Below are 9980 nucleotides of genomic sequence, written 5' to 3'. Positions count from 1 at the left end.
CGGCCAGGCCTGGCCGGGAGGGGGCACTGGGCACAAAGAGCCCCATGGGGCTCCCACGCTCAGGCCACTGGAATGAACGATCAAGGGCCCTGTTTCTAGATCCAAAGCAGAGATGCGTGTTGTAGCCCAGGAAAGACGCTCCTGGGGTCCCGCACCGTGTGCTCCTCTCAGCACGCTCTTCCTTTCCTGGGAACAGGAGCCATGGGGCCAAGCTGCTCGGAACCACGTTGAACAATCAGGGTGATTGTTACAGCAAATGTGTCATTTATTGTAAAACTGTAATTCAGACCTCACCTCCCCTCTTTCCCAACACGCCCTGCTGACCATGAGTAACAGCCCGAGCATCTCAGAAACATGCCTCTCCGTGATGCCGACGTGAGTCAGGCGTCCCTGTGGGCCTGTGGGTGGCTCTGACACGTTTCCATGTCTGTCTGCGATGCAACTTAAATCAGAGTTTTCCTGATGACGTGGTTTGGGCCTCCTCAGCTTGGTTTTATGCTTGTCACACAAGCGTATTTTGAAAGGAATACTTCATAAAACTCCCAAGTGCAATTCTAACCAGTGATTTGGCAACGCTTGGTTTTGTACAAAGTCCAGTATGTTTTCTGCCTAAGTCCTTCCAGTACACATCAGCTGAGGGTGAAGCCGTCACCCGTTCCAGCACGTCGCGGACGAGGCAAGGTCTCCCCGGGCGAGCGGATGCGGTCTCTGGGAGCGCTCCTCGCCTTGTGCCCCATGCCTGCTGGATGTCGGGGTACAGGGGGGGGGGGGAGAAGGCAGGCACTTGGCCATCAAGATAAACAATATCACAATACAATATTTCTAAAAATCAAAATTATTTTTTAAAACATGAACAAAATCTCCACATTGTAGATGAAGACACGATCTGCTTCTGCAGGTGCAGGTCCCCGCGTCTCACTCACCGACTCCCAGCCTGGTTCTGCGAAACTCGCTTTACCGGAGCGGGTGGTGATCACAGGTGGGGGTGGGGTCACGGGGTTGGTGTTTTTTAAATATATTTTATTGATTTCAGAGAGGAAGGGAGAGGAAGAAGGAGAGGGAGAGGGAGAGGAGAGAGAGGGAGAGGGGAAGGGGAGGGGAGGGGAGGGGGAAAGGGAGAGGGAGAGGGAGAGAGGGAGGGAGAGGGGAGAGGGGAAAGGGTAGAGGGAGAGGGGAGAGGGGAGAGGGAGGGGGAGAGGGAGAGGGAGGGAGAGAGGGAGGGGAAGAGGGAGAGGGAGAGGGAGAGGGAGAAGGAGAGGGAGAGGAAGAGGGAGGGGAGAGGGAGAGGAAAAGGGAGAGGGAGAGGGGAGAGGGAGGGGAGGGGAAGGGGAAGGGGAGGAATAGGGGAGAGGGAGAGGGGAGAGGGGAAAGGGGAGAGGGAGGGAGAGAGGGAGAGGGAGGGGGAGAGGGAGAGGGAGAAGGAGAGGGAGGGGGAGAGGGAGAGGGAAGGGGAGAAGAGGAGGGAGCCCAGGTGGCCAGAGAGGGAGAGAGATAGAAACATCCATGATGCGAGAGAATCATGGATCGGCCACCTCCTGCACACCCCACTGGGGATGGAGCCTGCAACCCGGGCATGTGCCCTGGCCGGGAATCGAACCCTGATCTCCTGGTTCATAGGTCGACGCTCACCCAGTGAGCCACGCCGCCAGGCGTATGTTCCAAACTCTGCTACCCTGGCGTTCAGCAGTAGCAGCCATGCAGGGTCAGGGCTCATGCAGCCGGGCTCTCCGGTGAGCACCGTCCTATGACACCAAAGGGAAGTGCTCCCCAGAGGCGGGGCAGCTCACCTGCGGCCGCATTTTCCTCAGGAGGCGGCTTACACTGTGACTTCAAGAGAAGAGTTCACAGGAAGGTCAAGCAGGTTCGATGCCAGAACCCGGGCCCGGGCCAATCCCGCACAGACTGGGCTCCTACTGTGCCTCCCGGGGAGTGAGGTGTTCCCTCCGCAGGTGTCGGGCAGGAGGGTCTGGATGGAGGCAGAGTGTCTGCTGTCTCCGCCCAGCAGGGGCGGTGTTTGTGGGATGAGATTGCCCGTGCCCACGCCCCGTGCCCGCCCCGTGCCCACGCCGTGTGCCCACGCCCCATGCCCACGCCGTGTGCCCAGAGAAGGCCAGGAAGGCCTCCCTCGTGGACTGTCCACGGGTCCCGTCCCAGCAGGCTCTCCAGCCTTAGCTCTGCTCCAAGGAAAGCCCCGGCGTCTGCGCACACCCGGAAGACTGTGGGCAATGGCACTTGCAGTGCGTTCTTCTCTGAAAAGCAGCAAAGGCAGTCCATGTTACGAGTATGAGAGAAGCACCTAACAATCGAGATCGCTTAAGTATTGGGCCCAAGTTCCTGGCGGGCAGGATGAGAGCGTCTTAAATCAAGCTCTTCAGGCTACTTCTTCTTTTTTGAAAAAAATGTGTTTTTATTGATTTCAGAGAGCAAGGGTGAGAGAGAGAGAAACATCAATGATGAGAGAGAATCACTGATCGGCTACCTTCTGTACACCCCCTCCTGGGGATTGAGCCCACAACCTGGGCATGTGCCCCGACCAGGAATGGAACCGTGACCACTGAGTCCTGCGGCCAGGCCTTCAGCCTGCTTCTGGGGCAGGTACACCCATGACAGACACATCATCCTATATAATAAAGAGGGAATATGCTAATTGACTGTCACACCCTCACAAGATGGCAGCACTCACAGCCACAAGATGGTGGCGCCCAGTCCCCTCAGCCCCATCATGGGCCTTGGGTCCTCCTACACCCCCCACTGACTGAGGCTCAGGCAACAGGGCTGGCCAAGGTGCAGGCAAGCCTCGTATGGTGGCTGCCCAGCCACCCAGGGCCAGCCCGAGGCTCAGGTAACCAGGGTCGGCTGAGGCTTGCGCTGCCGGCAGTGGCAGCAGCAGAGGTGTGATGGGGGCATCACCTTCCCCTGATCCCCAGGTTGCCTCCTGCCCCTGAGGGCTCCCGGACTGTGAGAGGGGGTAGGCCGGGCTGAGAGACCCTCCCTCCAGTGCATGAATTTTCATGCACTGGGCCTATAATATTAAATAAAAGCAATTATGCCTGGGACCACAGGACCGTGGGAACCCACTGTGTGCAGTGAGATGAAGCCTCCGTGTTTGTCTGACACACGTCCACTGTATGCGCAGCAATTGTGAGGTGCATGTGAGATAAAGATAAGTCAGGTGTGGTCAGTTTCACAAACCGTAGAAAATGATTAAAAGGATCATGTTGCCCTAGCTGGTTTGGCTCAGTGGATAGAGCATTGGCCCTTGGACTAAAGGGTCCTGGGTTCGATTCCAGTCAAGGGCATGTTCCCTGGTTGCGGGCTGGATCCCCAGTACAGGGCATGCAGGAGGCAGCTGATCGATGATTCTCTCTCATCATTGATGTCCCCCCTCCTCTCTCTCTCTCTCCCTTCCTCTCTGAAATCAATAAAAATATATTTTAAAAAATTTAAAAGGATAATGTTGAGGAGCATTTGTAAGTAGCTTGCCTTGGTGGCTAACATTCTGTCCAGTCCCCGACACCATTGTTTAGAAGACATAAAACTTAACGGGTGGCGTTCCGCAAGGAGCTAAGTGAGCGGTAGGAAATGTGCCCCTGGATGAGGCGTTCCAAAGCCGTCGTTTCTCCTCGCACGTTCTGAAGGGAGAGGACGGAGAAGAGAACAGAGCCCGGGCTGAGCCCTGTGCTGTCTCGTTTACTCACCTGCAGACAGGAAACGAAGTCCCCGGCCGGGTATTGTCCACACTCAACCACGGAGCCACACTGGCTGGACCTCCCTGTTTTTTATCCTCCTTCTTCCTGAAGCCACAAGGTGTACCCATGTCACCCTAGTAGAAGGACGACCCTCTCAGATGAGACGGCCTCGGGGGACGGGACTGGGGGACCCCCCTCCCTGAGCTCCAGCCACTCCCACGGGGGAGGGGGCGGGGCAGCGTGTGGACTCGAAGGACTGGAGCCTAATTGGTCTGGGGTGACTGCTGTGAGCCGGCCTTTCCCGCACCCTCCCGCGGCCACGCTGACAGCTACGCCGCCCCATGATGGGGGGCGCCCCGGGAAGCCCACCTTCCTCCATGGGGAGTCCCGGTGGTGGGACCGCTCACCGCCCCCTGCGCTGGCACCGGAGACACGGTGCTGCCCGAGGCTCGCAGGCACCACTCGGCGCCCTCAGTGACGTTCAGAACCAGCTCACTGGCCACCGGTCCAGTCCCCATCACCATCTGTCTGTCCGGCCAGCACACAAGACCAGAGGACTCGGCCCCAGCCGGCTTGGCCCAGTGGTGGGCCTGCGGACCGAAGGGTCCAGGGTTCAGTTCCGATCCAGGGCATGTCCCTGGGTGCAGGCTCGGTCCCTGGCCCGGCTGGGGCCCGTGTGGAGGCGACCAATGGATGTTTCTTCTCCCTGTGGCTCCCTCGCCCTCCACTCTCTCACGATCCAGGGAAAACTGTCCTCGGCCAGGATTAACCAAAAACAGACAGAAAGAATGGAGGACACGGTCACTCCCCCACCTCCAGGCCCACCTCCAGCCCTCCATCCCTGTCGTCACCATGGAAACCACAGGGTCCTCCAGGAGGGTCAGGCTCCCCAAGCAGGCGCCTTTCTCCTGCTGTCCCTGCCGAGGGGAGAGCGCCGCCTGTCGGTCTGTGAGCGCCCAGTGGCGCCCGCTGTCTCCCACTGTGAGCTCCCTGGGGCCCAAGGGCTGGCCGCTGCCCGCTCTGCTCTCCACGGCCCCCCTGGACATCGCACAGAGCACTGCCCCCCCCCCCCCCCGGCTCCCACGGAGACCCCGGTGCAGCCCTCAGACACACCCGCTTCCGTGCTGCATCCAGCTCCACTCACCCCTCCTCGCCCTGATCAGGCTCTGGGTCATGTCATTAAAGCTGTGAATAAACACAGACCCACCCGATGCTTAATTCCCCAACACAGTAGTTAAAAACTAGTTCTGGAAAAATGTATCATTTTCTACGTCACACATTTCACCCTTGGAGATCTGTGCGTATGCATTTGTATTTGCATGCTTTTGAATATTTCAAAATGTCTTGCTCCGTTTACCTAAGGAGCTCAGCCCTGGTTCTGCATTAACGGTTGCATGATTCAATCGGATGCATCATAAGGACAATTACATTATTTTTATTTCACTTGTTTGAACATAGTTCGGGATATCTTGAACATTTTCATAAATTTTTAATCAAGATCTCAATTGAAACTGTATATTTTCTAAGTATGAATAACAGTTTCACTTCTCACCAGACTCACCACGTTACTCCCTTTGTGCAGCCCTAAGCATTCTAAAGGATGTTCGTGCAACAACTTTCATTCATATTTAATGATTAATAATAATACCGTTATGAATAATAACAGAAAAATTACATTAATAAGTCAGGATATTTCAGGAATACTTTAAGTTAGATTGAACAAATCCTTATATTTGAGTTTATAAAAGGATAAATATAGGTATATGATTGTACACATTTACTGTGAAATATGAAATATAGTATGTACTATAAATACTATAATAGTTACGTATTTCAGTATATTTTGTTTTGTTTTAATATATTTTTATTGATTTCAGAGAGGAAGGGAGAGAGAGAGGGAAAGATAGAAACATCAATGATGAGAGAGAGTCATGGATCAGCTGCCTCCTGCACGCCCTCTACGGGAATCAAACCCAGGACCTTCAGTCTGCAGGCTGATGCTCTATCCACGGCACCAAATCAGCTAGGACTTGGTATCCTACCTTATAATAGAGAAACATGCAAATTGACCGCACCTCCACTACGCCCACGATTGGGCCGGTGGGAGGCTGGGGGGCGGGACTCAGGGTGGCCTATCGGGCCGTTGAGAAGATCAAGATGGCGGCGCCCAGTCCTCTTAGTTCCGGGGGTAGTTGGGAAGATCGCGGCCCCCGGGAGGCAAGGCCGGGCTGCCCAGCCACTGCAGGGGGTCCCTGGGGATATCGGCAAAAGACGGGGGGCGGCGTGGCTGGGCCGGCCCAGCCTCTCCAGGGGGGTCCCTGGGGAGATCAGCAAAACTGGGGGCGTGGCCAGGCCGCCCAGCCTCTGCAGGGGGGTCCCTGGGGAGATCGTCAACCGGGGGGGCGTGGCCGGGCCCGCCCAGCCACTCCCAGAGGTCCCTGGGGAGATCGGCACCCCGGGGAGGTGAGGCAGGACTCGCCCAGCCGCTCCCGGGGTCCCTGGGAACATTGCATGCATGGGGTTGCTGAGACCCAGACCAGGCCTCTGGCCACAGATTCATAGCTTTGAGGAGACCTAGGGCAGGGATCTGCCTCATCTGCAGAGAGACAGAGGTTCTGCAGTGCCCCCAAGATGTGGGTGGGCCCAGCCAGGGATCAAGGGGCATGGAAGGACTCCTGGCAGAGGGGCAAGGACCCTCACCCCTGAGGCGGGGGTTGAGGGGTGGTGCCACCTCAATGGAGGGGTGCTGCACTGCAGGGTACTGGACTGACTGATGTGATTCAGAGAAGCTCCCAGTGCTAATGGGCCTCGCTCAGGTGGCCTTCACACTTCAGAGGCAGTGACTACTGCTCTTGCCTTGACCCAAAAGCAAGCTCGCTACACCCTGCCCCATGGCAGAGCATGCCTAGGCAGTGAGTAGGAAGCCTTCCACCTGCTTCGGAGAAGGGGCGGGGGGGGCAGTAAAGAATGGGGGGAGAGGAAAGAATGTGGAGCATCTGCAATGAAGAGGTGCTTGAGAAAGAGGCTCGGAAGCCTGACTGGAAGGTGTGTTCTGTTTGCTGGGCCGCTGCCCCTTAGGAAGCGCAAAGAGCATGGCTCTGAGGGCTTCCTATGTGCTGAGTCAAGTTCCACAGCCAACTGGAATTGGCCTCAGTTTCCTGGTCTGTAAAATGGATTAAGCGTGTCCCAGTGCCTTCACTGAGCTTTGATGGCCAATTGAGATACTATATAAAGAAAATGAGGGAAGAAGTGAGAAAGAAAAGGAAGGACAAAAAACACAAAAGAAAGACTGAAAGGAACCTGTAAACCATTGTCACTTAAATAGGGAATATAGTCAGTAGTGTTGTAATGATGGTATGATGCCAGGTGGGTACTAGAAATATCGGGGAACACTTTGTAAAGTAGATGATTGTCTAACCACTATTCTGTAACTAATATAAAACCTGAAACCAATACAAAGTAATGTTGAATGTAAAGAAATGAAAATTGGAGTGAAATTTTTATAAATTTCAAAGTTTAAATAAAAGCTGTAAAGGAAGGAAGGGGAGAATAAAAAGTGTTTTTCATTTTGCCACTTCATTAAAAAGACAGTTGTCTTTATATGGTGCTTTTATACTTTTCTAAGTCATTATCTCATTTTAATTTCCAGGCAACTTAAAGACAAGATATGTATTCCCTCCACTATTCAAAGAAAGGAAATCTTGGTGTCTGGTCCTAATGATTCAATCGTCAAGCCCTTATTGTAAAGCAGGGTTAGTAAAATTTTCTGTGCAAGGTCATATCTATACTAATAAAATCCTTGGGGATGATCAAGCCAGCAGGGGAGGGTATTTGGGGGCAATCAGGCCAGCAAAGGAGCAGTTAGGGGGCAATCAGGCAGGTAGGTGAGCGGTTAGGAGCCAGCAATCCCGGATTGTGAGAGGGATGTCCAACTGCAGGGATCGGGCCTAAACTTGCAGTTGGACATCCCCCGAGGGGTCCCATATTAGAGAGGGTGCAAGCTGGGCTGAGGGACACCCTCCCCAGTGCACGAATTTCGTGCACCGGGCCTCTAGTATTTTGTATAATCTGTAATATATATTATAGCTTTTAAAAACTTAGAAAATGACAGTGAAATGAATGATAATATGTATTGACACACCAAACATGGGAAGGACTCACAACTTTTGGTGATTTTCTTCCTTTTTCTTTCTCTGCACAGGGTGTCTTTCTCAACCTGATTTAAATCAGTCTATACACGTGTACATAGCTGTATATCATGCCTTTTGCTTAATACTTATACCCCTTGTTTTGTACACTTTTATGATTTCCTCAGACATGAGCCTGAGAGGCAGTGTCATCACTGAATGCCTATAAACATGCACGAGTGATGTTCCGGGGTGCTCACTGACGAAGCTGAAGCCTGGCCAACCTGCGTCCTTCACAAGGCTGGTTCCTCATCTCAATTCCATTTCCTTCTGGCCTTTGGGGACAGTCAGCCCGTGGACACGTCTTTCACACACGTGGATCAATGACGGGAAGACACACAGGTCACTCAACAGTGTAGGTGGGGTCCCACGCTGCATCCCTTGAGGCATTTCTGACATCAGACACGTGTGACATGCATGATAATTATATGGTTAAGTCACATGTGATCAGAGCATGCAATTCCTAAAGGAAGTTGCGATGCATGGCCAGGTGCACCAGTGCCGTGTGGTTTGCATGAGAGGGAAGGGATGGTGCCAAGGCAGAGAAGATGCGCTCCTCCCGGGCACCGACCTGTTTCCATCAAGTCCAGATTGTGGGCCCTCGGTCTCCATGTGCTTGGGGACCCGCATCTTGAATCCTGCTCAGTGCTGTCCTGCAACCCTCCTAGCTTACAGAGAGAGGGCCGCGTGAGCTAGCCTCAGAGGCACCAGGCTCAGAGAGCAGGACGGTGCCGAGCACAGCGCGCGCTCCAACCTGCCACACCCAGCCCGCATTCACACCCAGTGTAGCTTACAGACATTTACTGACGTCAGGCACTCAGAGGCCTTTTCCTGCAGTTTCCAAAGAGGCAGAAAGGCAAGAAGGTAAACCACACGCAAGAGTTTACATAAAAAGTCGCTGCCAGACCACATGCCTTACAGAACGACAAGCCTCCCATTTTGCCAGAGACCAGAGGGTCTTGATGCTCAATATTTAGCTGGGAGGCCCGTGGGAGTCCAAGGGAAGCCCTACCAACGTCTCTAAACCAATGAGATTTTCACAACCCACTTTATTCCAGCCGCCACCCCAGGGAAATCATTCTGTTAGGAAATAAAAAGCTGTCATGTGATAAAGGATGCCGACAGCATCGGCGACAATCTCCCACCCACCACAGTGCACAGCGTATGTCCATGTCACCCCAACGCAAGAGCGGTCCAAGCGCCAGACTCCTATGTCTTCTAGGACAGAGACCTACACAGGCCCACAGAGCTGCTGACGCGGTGCTGAGGCCCAGAGCATTTTATTTCAGAACTAGGGGCCCAGTGCACAAAATTCGTGCACGGGGGAAGGGGGGGGGAGAAGGGGCCTCAGCCTGACCTGCACCCTCTCCAAACTGGGAGCCCCCAGGCGATGTCCTACTGACGGCTTAGGCCTGCTCACCATGGTTCTCTGCTCTCTGCGGACCTGCCTGCTTGACATCACCGCAGGCCCTGGTGACTGCTCTCTGTGGGGGCCTGCTGTCCGCTGTCTGCTTGCTTGTTGTGGGGACATTCCCGCCCCGCCCCCAGCCGTTTGCACGCTCCCCGTCTCGGAGCGCATGGGTCCCGGGGATGTTCCCGCCCAGCCACTGGCTGCTCCGGGCCTACGCACCTGAGTCACAGGTGGATGTGGGGAGAGACACACTGAGTCACAGGTGCATGTGGGGAGAGGGACATGGAGTCACAGGTGCCTGTGGGGAGAGGGACACTGAGTCACAGGTGCATGTGGGGAGAGACACACTGAGTCACAGGTGCCTGTGGGGAGAGACACACTGAGTCACAGGTGCATGTGGGGAGAGATACACGGAGTCACAGGTGCGTGTGGGGAGAGACACACTGAGTCACAGGTGCGTGTGGGGAGAGACACACTGAGTCACAGGTGCGTGTGGGGAGAGACACACTGAGTCACAGGTGCCTGTGGGGAGAGACACACGGAGTCACAGGTGCGTGTGGGGAGAGACACACGGAGTCACAGGTGCGTGTGGGGAGAGACACACTGAGTCACAGGTGCGTGTGGGGAGAGACACACTGAGTCACAGGTGCGTGTGGGGAGAGACACACTGAGTCACAGGTGCATGTGGGGAGA

This window comes from Eptesicus fuscus, chromosome 6 (assembly GCF_027574615.1).
Source record: "Eptesicus fuscus isolate TK198812 chromosome 6, DD_ASM_mEF_20220401, whole genome shotgun sequence".
In the NCBI taxonomy this organism is placed as follows: domain Eukaryota; kingdom Metazoa; phylum Chordata; class Mammalia; order Chiroptera; family Vespertilionidae; genus Eptesicus; species Eptesicus fuscus.
Note: the sequence above shows the minus strand (reverse complement) of the source record.